The sequence below is a fragment of the Diplotaxodon limnothrissa genome, linkage group LG19, assembly GCF_057381915.1.
Source record: "Diplotaxodon limnothrissa isolate DT_005_m linkage group LG19, D_limnothrissa_male_GT1.1, whole genome shotgun sequence".
Classification (NCBI taxonomy): Eukaryota; Metazoa; Chordata; class Actinopteri; order Cichliformes; family Cichlidae; genus Diplotaxodon; species Diplotaxodon limnothrissa.
In genome coordinates, this window is record NC_140614.1 from 3,875,499 (window position 1) to 3,888,441 (window position 12,943).

The window sequence follows — 12,943 nt, forward strand, 5'->3', positions numbered from 1 at the left end:
AGAACTCAAGGTCCCCGTGCTGGGAAAACAGGTTTTGCAGCTGTTTGAGCTAAGATTTTCAAGTTATTCACATAATGAAAACCTATACTTTGTTTCGGTCGAGTTCCCCATTCAAATGCATGTAACAGTGAGAAACGCACTGTCTTGGCGAAAGAAAGCGTTTTTGTACAACTTCATAGAAATAGCTGTAACTTTTGATAGAAGACTCAGACAAACATGTTTATGGCCTTATATTATAGAACTCAAGGTCCCCGTGCTGGGAAAACAGGTTTTGCAGCTGTTTGAGCTAAGATTTCCAAGTTATTCACATAATGAAAACCTATACTTTGTTTCGGTCGAGTTCCCCATTCAAATGCATGTAACAGTGAGAAACGCACTGTCTTGGCGAAAGAAAGCGTTTTTGTACAACTTCATAGAAATAGCTGTAACTTTTGATAGAAGACTCGGATACACATGTTTATGGCTTTATCTTATAGAACTCAAGGTTCCCGTGCTGGGAAAACAGGTTTTGCAGCTGTTTGAGCTAAGATTTCCAAGTTATTCACATAATGAAAACCTATACTTTGTTTCGGTCGAGTTCCCCATTCAAATGCATGTAACAGTGAGAAACGCACTGTCTTGGCGAAAGAAAGCGTTTTTGTACAACTTCATAGAAATAGCTGTAACTTTTGATAGAAGACTCAGACAAACATGTTTATGGCCTTATATTATAGAACTCAAGGTCTCCGTGCTGGGAAAACAGGTTTTGCAGCTGTTTGAGCTAAGATTTCCAAGTTATTCACATAATGAAAACTTGTACTTTGTTTCGGTCGAGTTCCCCATTCAAATGCATGTAACAGTGAGAAACGCACTGTCTTGGCGAAAGAAAGCGTTTTTGTACAACTTCATAGAAATAGCTGTAACTTTTGATAGAAGACTCAGACAAACATGTTTATGGCCTTATATTATAGAACTCAAGGTCTCCGTGCTGGGAAAACAGGTTTTGCAGCTGTTTGAGCTAAGATTTCCAAGTTATTCACATAATGAAAACCTATACTTTGTTTCGGTCGAGTTCCCCATTCAAATGCATGTAACAGTGAGAAACGCACTGTCTTGGCGAAAGAAAGCGTTTTTGTACAACTTCATAGAAATAGCTGTAACTTTTGATAGAAGACTCAGACAAACATGTTTATGGCCTTATATTATAGAACTCAAGGTCCCCGTGCTGGGAAAACAGGTTTTGCAGCTGTTTGAGCTAAGATTTCCAAGTTATTCACATAATGAAAACCTATACTTTGTTTCGGTCGAGTTCCCCATTCAAATGCATGTAACAGTGAGAAACGCACTGTCTTGGCGAAAGAAAGCGTTTTTGTACAACTTCATAGAAATAGCTGTAACTTTTGATAGAAGACTCGGATACACATGTTTATGGCTTTATCTTATAGAACTCAAGGTCCCCGTGCTGGGAAAACAGGTTTTGCAGCTGTTTGAGCTAAGATTTCCAAGTTATTCACATAATGAAAACCTATACTTTGTTTCGGTCGAGTTCCCCATTCAAATGCATGTAACAGTGAGAAACGCACTGTCTTGGCGAAAGAAAGCGTTTTTGTACAACTTCATATGAATAGCTGTAACTTTTGATAGAAGACTCGGATACACATGTTTATGGCTTTATCTTATAGAACTCAAGGTTCCCGTGCTGGGAAAATAGGTTTTGCAGCTGTTTGAGCTAAGATTTCCAAGTTATTCACATAATGAAAACCTATACTTTGTTTCGGTCGAGTTCCCCATTCAAATGCATGTAACAGTGAGAAACGCACTGTCTTGGCGAAAGAAAGCGTTTTTGTACAACTTCATAGAAATAGCTGTAACTTTTGATAGAAGACTCAGACAAACATGTTTATGGCCTTATATTATAGAACTCAAGGTCTCCGTGCTGGGAAAACAGGTTTTGCAGCTGTTTGAGCTAAGATTTCCAAGTTATTCACATAATGAAAACTTGTACTTTGTTTCGGTCGAGTTCCCCATTCAAATGCATGTAACAGTGAGAAACGCACTGTCTTGGCGAAAGAAAGCGTTTTTGTACAACTTCATAGAAATAGCTGTAACTTTTGATAGAAGACTCGGATACACATGTTTATGGCTTTATCTTATAGAACTCAAGGTTCCCGTGCTGGGAAAACAGGTTTTGCAGCTGTTTGAGCTAAGATTTCCAAGTTATTCACATAATGAAAACCTATACTTTGTTTCGGTCGAGTTCCCCATTCAAATGCATGTAACAGTGAGAAACGCACTGTCTTGGCGAAAGAAAGCGTTTTTGTACAACTTTATAGAAATAGCTGTAACTTTTGATAGAAGACTCGGATACACATGTTTATGGCTTTATCTTATAGAACTCAAGGTTCCCGTGCTGGGAAAACAGGTTTTGCAGCTGTTTGAGCTAAGATTTCCAAGTTATTCACATAATGAAAACCTATACTTTGTTTCGGTCGAGTTCCCCATTCAAATGCATGTAACAGTGAGAAACGCACTGTCTTGGCGAAAGAAAGCGTTTTTGTACAACTTCATAGAAATAGCTGTAACTTTTGATAGAAGACTCGGATACACATGTTTATGGCTTTATCTTATAGAACTCAAGGTTCCCGTGCTGGGAAAACAGGTTTTGCAGCTGTTTGAGCTAAGATTTCCAAGTTATTCACATAATGAAAACCTATACTTTGTTTCGGTCGAGTTCCCCATTCAAATGCATGTAACAGTGAGAAACGCACTGTCTTGGCGAAAGAAAGCGTTTTTGTACAACTTCATAGAAATAGCTGTAACTTTTGATAGAAGACTCAGACAAACATGTTTATGGCCTTATATTATAGAACTCAAGGTCTCCGTGCTGGGAAAACAGGTTTTGCAGCTGTTTGAGCTAAGATTTCCAAGTTATTCACATAATGAAAACTTGTACTTTGTTTCGGTCGAGTTCCCCATTCAAATGCATGTAACAGTGAGAAACGCACTGTCTTGGCGAAAGAAAGCATTTTTGTACAACTTCATAGAAATAGCTGTAACTTTTGATAGAAGACTCAGACAAACATGTTTATGGCCTTATATTATAGAACTCAAGGTCTCCGTGCTGGGAAAACAGGTTTTGCAGCTGTTTGAGCTAAGATTTCCAAGTTATTCACATAATGAAAACCTATACTTTGTTTCGGTCGAGTTCCCCATTCAAATGCATGTAACAGTGAGAAACGCACTGTCTTGGCGAAAGAAAGCGTTTTTGTACAACTTCATAGAAATAGCTGTAACTTTTGATAGAAGACTCAGACAAACATGTTTATGGCCTTATATTATAGAACTCAAGGTCCCCGTGCTGGGAAAACAGGTTTTGCAGCTGTTTGAGCTAAGATTTCCAAGTTATTCACATAATGAAAACCTATACTTTGTTTCGGTCGAGTTCCCCATTCAAATGCATGTAACAGTGAGAAACGCACTGTCTTGGCGAAAGAAAGCGTTTTTGTACAACTTCATAGAAATAGCTGTAACTTTTGATAGAAGACTCGGATACACATGTTTATGGCTTTATCTTATAGAACTCAAGGTCCCCGTGCTGGGAAAACAGGTTTTGCAGCTGTTTGAGCTAAGATTTCCAAGTTATTCACATAATGAAAACCTATACTTTGTTTCGGTCGAGTTCCCCATTCAAATGCATGTAACAGTGAGAAACGCACTGTCTTGGCGAAAGAAAGCGTTTTTGTACAACTTCATATGAATAGCTGTAACTTTTGATAGAAGACTCGGATACACATGTTTATGGCTTTATCTTATAGAACTCAAGGTTCCCGTGCTGGGAAAATAGGTTTTGCAGCTGTTTGAGCTAAGATTTCCAAGTTATTCACATAATGAAAACCTATACTTTGTTTCGGTCGAGTTCCCCATTCAAATGCATGTAACAGTGAGAAACGCACTGTCTTGGCGAAAGAAAGCGTTTTTGTACAACTTCATAGAAATAGCTGTAACTTTTGATAGAAGACTCAGACAAACATGTTTATGGCCTTATATTATAGAACTCAAGGTCTCCGTGCTGGGAAAACAGGTTTTGCAGCTGTTTGAGCTAAGATTTCCAAGTTATTCACATAATGAAAACTTGTACTTTGTTTCGGTCGAGTTCCCCATTCAAATGCATGTAACAGTGAGAAACGCACTGTCTTGGCGAAAGAAAGCGTTTTTGTACAACTTCATAGAAATAGCTGTAACTTTTGATAGAAGACTCGGATACACATGTTTATGGCTTTATCTTATAGAACTCAAGGTTCCCGTGCTGGGAAAACAGGTTTTGCAGCTGTTTGAGCTAAGATTTCCAAGTTATTCACATAATGAAAACCTATACTTTGTTTCGGTCGAGTTCCCCATTCAAATGCATGTAACAGTGAGAAACGCACTGTCTTGGCGAAAGAAAGCGTTTTTGTACAACTTTATAGAAATAGCTGTAACTTTTGATAGAAGACTCGGATACACATGTTTATGGCTTTATCTTATAGAACTCAAGGTTCCCGTGCTGGGAAAACAGGTTTTGCAGCTGTTTGAGCTAAGATTTCCAAGTTATTCACATAATGAAAACCTATACTTTGTTTCGGTCGAGTTCCCCATTCAAATGCATGTAACAGTGAGAAACGCACTGTCTTGGCGAAAGAAAGCGTTTTTGTACAACTTCATAGAAATAGCTGTAACTTTTGATAGAAGACTCGGATACACATGTTTATGGCTTTATCTTATAGAACTCAAGGTTCCCGTGCTGGGAAAACAGGTTTTGCAGCTGTTTGAGCTAAGATTTCCAAGTTATTCACATAATGAAAACCTATACTTTGTTTCGGTCGAGTTCCCCATTCAAATGCATGTAACAGTGAGAAACGCACTGTCTTGGCGAAAGAAAGCGTTTTTGTACAACTTCATAGAAATAGCTGTAACTTTTGATAGAAGACTCAGACAAACATGTTTATGGCCTTATATTATAGAACTCAAGGTCTCCGTGCTGGGAAAACAGGTTTTGCAGCTGTTTGAGCTAAGATTTCCAAGTTATTCACATAATGAAAACTTGTACTTTGTTTCGGTCGAGTTCCCCATTCAAATGCATGTAACAGTGAGAAACGCACTGTCTTGGCGAAAGAAAGCATTTTTGTACAACTTCATAGAAATAGCTGTAACTTTTGATAGAAGACTCAGACAAACATGTTTATGGCCTTATATTATAGAACTCAAGGTCTCCGTGCTGGGAAAACAGGTTTTGCAGCTGTTTGAGCTAAGATTTCCAAGTTATTCACATAATGAAAACCTATACTTTGTTTCGGTCGAGTTCCCCATTCAAATGCATGTAACAGTGAGAAACGCACTGTCTTGGCGAAAGAAAGCGTTTTTGTACAACTTCATAGAAATAGCTGTAACTTTTGATAGAAGACTCAGACAAACATGTTTATGGCCTTATATTATAGAACTCAAGGTCCCCGTGCTGGGAAAACAGGTTTTGCAGCTGTTTGAGCTAAGATTTCCAAGTTATTCACATAATGAAAACCTATACTTTGTTTCGGTCGAGTTCCCCATTCAAATGCATGTAACAGTGAGAAACGCACTGTCTTGGCGAAAGAAAGCGTTTTTGTACAACTTCATAGAAATAGCTGTAACTTTTGATAGAAGACTCGGATACACATGTTTATGGCTTTATCTTATAGAACTCAAGGTCCCCGTGCTGGGAAAACAGGTTTTGCAGCTGTTTGAGCTAAGATTTCCAAGTTATTCACATAATGAAAACCTATACTTTGTTTCGGTCGAGTTCCCCATTCAAATGCATGTAACAGTGAGAAACGCACTGTCTTGGCGAAAGAAAGCGTTTTTGTACAACTTCATATGAATAGCTGTAACTTTTGATAGAAGACTCGGATACACATGTTTATGGCTTTATCTTATAGAACTCAAGGTTCCCGTGCTGGGAAAATAGGTTTTGCAGCTGTTTGAGCTAAGATTTCCAAGTTATTCACATAATGAAAACCTATACTTTGTTTCGGTCGAGTTCCCCATTCAAATGCATGTAACAGTGAGAAACGCACTGTCTTGGCGAAAGAAAGCGTTTTTGTACAACTTCATAGAAATAGCTGTAACTTTTGATAGAAGACTCAGACAAACATGTTTATGGCCTTATATTATAGAACTCAAGGTCTCCGTGCTGGGAAAACAGGTTTTGCAGCTGTTTGAGCTAAGATTTCCAAGTTATTCACATAATGAAAACTTGTACTTTGTTTCGGTCGAGTTCCCCATTCAAATGCATGTAACAGTGAGAAACGCACTGTCTTGGCGAAAGAAAGCGTTTTTGTACAACTTCATAGAAATAGCTGTAACTTTTGATAGAAGACTCGGATACACATGTTTATGGCTTTATCTTATAGAACTCAAGGTTCCCGTGCTGGGAAAACAGGTTTTGCAGCTGTTTGAGCTAAGATTTCCAAGTTATTCACATAATGAAAACCTATACTTTGTTTCGGTCGAGTTCCCCATTCAAATGCATGTAACAGTGAGAAACGCACTGTCTTGGCGAAAGAAAGCGTTTTTGTACAACTTTATAGAAATAGCTGTAACTTTTGATAGAAGACTCGGATACACATGTTTATGGCTTTATCTTATAGAACTCAAGGTTCCCGTGCTGGGAAAACAGGTTTTGCAGCTGTTTGAGCTAAGATTTCCAAGTTATTCACATAATGAAAACCTATACTTTGTTTCGGTCGAGTTCCCCATTCAAATGCATGTAACAGTGAGAAACGCACTGTCTTGGCGAAAGAAAGCGTTTTTGTACAACTTCATAGAAATAGCTGTAACTTTTGATAGAAGACTCGGATACACATGTTTATGGCTTTATATTATAGAACTCAAGGTCCCCGTGCTGGGAAAACAGGTTTTGCAGCTGTTTGAGCTAAGATTTCCAAGTTATTCACATAATGAAAACTTGTACTTTGTTTCGGTCGAGTTCCCCATTCAAATGCATGTAACAGTGAGAAACGCACTGTCTTGGCGAAAGAAAGCGTTTTTGTACAACTTCATAGAAATAGCTGTAACTTTTGATAGAAGACTCGGATACACATGTTTATGGCTTTATCTTATAGAACTCAAGGTTCCCGTGCTGGGAAAACAGGTTTTGCAGCTGTTTGAGCTAAGATTTCCAAGTTATTCACATAATGAAAACCTATACTTTGTTTCGGTCGAGTTCCCCATTCAAATGCATGTAACAGTGAGAAACGCACTGTCTTGGCGAAAGAAAGCGTTTTTGTACAACTTCATAGAAATAGCTGTAACTTTTGATAGAAGACTCGGATACACATGTTTATGGCTTTATCTTATAGAACTCAAGGTTCCCGTGCTGGGAAAACAGGTTTTGCAGCTGTTTGAGCTAAGATTTCCAAGTTATTCACATAATGAAAACCTATACTTTGTTTCGGTCGAGTTCCCCATTCAAATGCATGTAACAGTGAGAAACGCACTGTCTTGGCGAAAGAAAGCGTTTTTGTACAACTTCATAGAAATAGCTGTAACTTTTGATAGAAGACTCAGACAAACATGTTTATGGCCTTATATTATAGAACTCAAGGTCTCCGTGCTGGGAAAACAGGTTTTGCAGCTGTTTGAGCTAAGATTTCCAAGTTATTCACATAATGAAAACTTGTACTTTGTTTCGGTCGAGTTCCCCATTCAAATGCATGTAACAGTGAGAAACGCACTGTCTTGGCGAAAGAAAGCATTTTTGTACAACTTCATAGAAATAGCTGTAACTTTTGATAGAAGACTCAGACAAACATGTTTATGGCCTTATATTATAGAACTCAAGGTCTCCGTGCTGGGAAAACAGGTTTTGCAGCTGTTTGAGCTAAGATTTCCAAGTTATTCACATAATGAAAACCTATACTTTGTTTCGGTCGAGTTCCCCATTCAAATGCATGTAACAGTGAGAAACGCACTGTCTTGGCGAAAGAAAGCGTTTTTGTACAACTTCATAGAAATAGCTGTAACTTTTGATAGAAGACTCAGACAAACATGTTTATGGCCTTATATTATAGAACTCAAGGTCCCCGTGCTGGGAAAACAGGTTTTGCAGCTGTTTGAGCTAAGATTTCCAAGTTATTCACATAATGAAAACCTATACTTTGTTTCGGTCGAGTTCCCCATTCAAATGCATGTAACAGTGAGAAACGCACTGTCTTGGCGAAAGAAAGCGTTTTTGTACAACTTCATAGAAATAGCTGTAACTTTTGATAGAAGACTCGGATACACATGTTTATGGCTTTATCTTATAGAACTCAAGGTCCCCGTGCTGGGAAAACAGGTTTTGCAGCTGTTTGAGCTAAGATTTCCAAGTTATTCACATAATGAAAACCTATACTTTGTTTCGGTCGAGTTCCCCATTCAAATGCATGTAACAGTGAGAAACGCACTGTCTTGGCGAAAGAAAGCGTTTTTGTACAACTTCATATGAATAGCTGTAACTTTTGATAGAAGACTCGGATACACATGTTTATGGCTTTATCTTATAGAACTCAAGGTTCCCGTGCTGGGAAAATAGGTTTTGCAGCTGTTTGAGCTAAGATTTCCAAGTTATTCACATAATGAAAACCTATACTTTGTTTCGGTCGAGTTCCCCATTCAAATGCATGTAACAGTGAGAAACGCACTGTCTTGGCGAAAGAAAGCGTTTTTGTACAACTTCATAGAAATAGCTGTAACTTTTGATAGAAGACTCAGACAAACATGTTTATGGCCTTATATTATAGAACTCAAGGTCTCCGTGCTGGGAAAACAGGTTTTGCAGCTGTTTGAGCTAAGATTTCCAAGTTATTCACATAATGAAAACTTGTACTTTGTTTCGGTCGAGTTCCCCATTCAAATGCATGTAACAGTGAGAAACGCACTGTCTTGGCGAAAGAAAGCGTTTTTGTACAACTTCATAGAAATAGCTGTAACTTTTGATAGAAGACTCGGATACACATGTTTATGGCTTTATCTTATAGAACTCAAGGTTCCCGTGCTGGGAAAACAGGTTTTGCAGCTGTTTGAGCTAAGATTTCCAAGTTATTCACATAATGAAAACCTATACTTTGTTTCGGTCGAGTTCCCCATTCAAATGCATGTAACAGTGAGAAACGCACTGTCTTGGCGAAAGAAAGCGTTTTTGTACAACTTTATAGAAATAGCTGTAACTTTTGATAGAAGACTCGGATACACATGTTTATGGCTTTATCTTATAGAACTCAAGGTTCCCGTGCTGGGAAAACAGGTTTTGCAGCTGTTTGAGCTAAGATTTCCAAGTTATTCACATAATGAAAACCTATACTTTGTTTCGGTCGAGTTCCCCATTCAAATGCATGTAACAGTGAGAAACGCACTGTCTTGGCGAAAGAAAGCGTTTTTGTACAACTTCATAGAAATAGCTGTAACTTTTGATAGAAGACTCGGATACACATGTTTATGGCTTTATATTATAGAACTCAAGGTCCCCGTGCTGGGAAAACAGGTTTTGCAGCTGTTTGAGCTAAGATTTCCAAGTTATTCACATAATGAAAACTTGTACTTTGTTTCGGTCGAGTTCCCCATTCAAATGCATGTAACAGTGAGAAACGCACTGTCTTGGCGAAAGAAAGCGTTTTTGTACAACTTCATAGAAATAGCTGTAACTTTTGATAGAAGACTCGGATACACATGTTTATGGCTTTATCTTATAGAACTCAAGGTTCCCGTGCTGGGAAAACAGGTTTTGCAGCTGTTTGAGCTAAGATTTCCAAGTTATTCACATAATGAAAACCTATACTTTGTTTCGGTCGAGTTCCCCATTCAAATGCATGTAACAGTGAGAAACGCACTGTCTTGGCGAAAGAAAGCGTTTTTGTACAACTTCATAGAAATAGCTGTAACTTTTGATAGAAGACTCGGATACACATGTTTATGGCTTTATCTTATAGAACTCAAGGTTCCCGTGCTGGGAAAACAGGTTTTGCAGCTGTTTGAGCTAAGATTTCCAAGTTATTCACATAATGAAAACCTATACTTTGTTTCGGTCGAGTTCCCCATTCAAATGCATGTAACAGTGAGAAACGCACTGTCTTGGCGAAAGAAAGCGTTTTTGTACAACTTCATAGAAATAGCTGTAACTTTTGATAGAAGACTCGGATACACATGTTTATGGCTTTATCTTATAGAACTCAAGGTTCCCGTGCTGGGAAAACAGGTTTTGCAGCTGTTTGAGCTAAGATTTCCAAGTTATTCACATAATGAAAACCTATACTTTGTTTCGGTCGAGTTCCCCATTCAAATGCATGTAACAGTGAGAAACGCACTGTCTTGGCGAAAGAAAGCGTTTTTGTACAACTTCATAGAAATAGCTGTAACTTTTGATAGAAGACTCGGATACACATGTTTATGGCTTTATCTTATAGAACTCAAGGTTCCCGTGCTGGGAAAACAGGTTTTGCAGCTGTTTGAGCTAAGATTTCCAAGTTATTCACATAATGAAAACCTATACTTTGTTTCGGTCGAGTTCCCCATTCAAATGCATGTAACAGTGAGAAACGCACTGTCTTGGCGAAAGAAAGCGTTTTTGTACAACTTCATAGAAATAGCTGTAACTTTTGATAGAAGACTCGGATACACATGTTTATGGCTTTATCTTATAGAACTCAAGGTTCCCGTGCTGGGAAAACAGGTTTTGCAGCTGTTTGAGCTAAGATTTCCAAGTTATTCACATAATGAAAACCTATACTTTGTTTCGGTCGAGTTCCCCATTCAAATGCATGTAACAGTGAGAAACGCACTGTCTTGGCGAAAGAAAGCGTTTTTGTACAACTTCATAGAAATAGCTGTAACTTTTGATAGAAGACTCGGATACACATGTTTATGGCTTTATCTTATAGAACTCAAGGTTCCCGTGCTGGGAAAACAGGTTTTGCAGCTGTTTGAGCTAAGATTTCCAAGTTATTCACATAATGAAAACCTATACTTTGTTTCGGTCGAGTTCCCCATTCAAATGCATGTAACAGTGAGAAACGCACTGTCTTGGCGAAAGAAAGCGTTTTTGTACAACTTCATAGAAATAGCTGTAACTTTTGATAGAAGACTCGGATACACATGTTTATGGCTTTATCTTATAGAACTCAAGGTTCCCGTGCTGGGAAAACAGGTTTTGCAGCTGTTTGAGCTAAGATTTCCAAGTTATTCACATAATGAAAACCTATACTTTGTTTCGGTCGAGTTCCCCATTCAAATGCATGTAACAGTGAGAAACGCACTGTCTTGGCGAAAGAAAGCGTTTTTGTACAACTTCATAGAAATAGCTGTAACTTTTGATAGAAGACTCAGACAAACATGTTTATGGCCTTATATTATAGAACTCAAGGTCCCCGTGCTGGGAAAACAGGTTTTGCAGCTGTTTGAGCTAAGATTTTCAAGTTATTCACATAATGAAAACCTATACTTTGTTTCGGTCGAGTTCCCCATTCAAATGCATGTAACAGTGAGAAACGCACTGTCTTGGCGAAAGAAAGCGTTTTTGTACAACTTCATAGAAATAGCTGTAACTTTTGATAGAAGACTCGGATACACATGTTTATGGCTTTATCTTATAGAACTCAAGGTTCCCGTGCTGGGAAAACAGGTTTTGCAGCTGTTTGAGCTAAGATTTCCAAGTTATTCACATAATGAAAACCTATACTTTGTTTCGGTCGAGTTCCCCATTCAAATGCATGTAACAGTGAGAAACGCACTGTCTTGGCGAAAGAAAGCGTTTTTGTACAACTTCATAGAAATAGCTGTAACTTTTGATAGAAGACTCAGACAAACATGTTTATGGCCTTATATTATAGAACTCAAGGTCCCCGTGCTGGGAAAACAGGTTTTGCAGCTGTTTGAGCTAAGATTTTCAAGTTATTCACATAATGAAAACCTATACTTTGTTTCGGTCGAGTTCCCCATTCAAATGCATGTAACAGTGAGAAACGCACTGTCTTGGCGAAAGAAAGCGTTTTTGTACAACTTCATAGAAATAGCTGTAACTTTTGATAGAAGACTCGGATACACATGTTTATGGCTTTATCTTATAGAACTCAAGGTTCCCGTGCTGGGAAAACAGGTTTTGCAGCTGTTTGAGCTAAGATTTCCAAGTTATTCACATAATGAAAACCTATACTTTGTTTCGGTCGAGTTCCCCATTCAAATGCATGTAACAGTGAGAAACGCACTGTCTTGGCGAAAGAAAGCGTTTTTGTACAACTTCATAGAAATAGCTGTAACTTTTGATAGAAGACTCGGATACACATGTTTATGGCTTTATCTTATAGAACTCAAGGTTCCCGTGCTGGGAAAACAGGTTTTGCAGCTGTTTGAGCTAAGATTTCCAAGTTATTCACATAATGAAAACCTATACTTTGTTTCGGTCGAGTTCCCCATTCAAATGCATGTAACAGTGAGAAACGCACTGTCTTGGCGAAAGAAAGCGTTTTTGTACAACTTCATAGAAATAGCTGTAACTTTTGATAGAAGACTCGGATACACATGTTTATGGCTTTATCTTATAGAACTCAAGGTTCCCGTGCTGGGAAAACAGGTTTTGCAGCTGTTTGAGCTAAGATTTCCAAGTTATTCACATAATGAAAACCTATACTTTGTTTCGGTCGAGTTCCCCATTCAAATGCATGTAACAGTGAGAAACGCACTGTCTTGGCGAAAGAAAGCGTTTTTGTACAACTTCATAGAAATAGCTGTAACTTTTGATAGAAGACTCAGACAAACATGTTTATGGCCTTATATTATAGAACTCAAGGTCCCCGTGCTGGGAAAACAGGTTTTGCAGCTGTTTGAGCTAAGATTTCCAAGTTATTCACATAATGAAAACCTATACTTTGTTTCGGTCGAGTTCCCCATTCAAATGCATGTAACAGTGAGAAACGCACTGTCT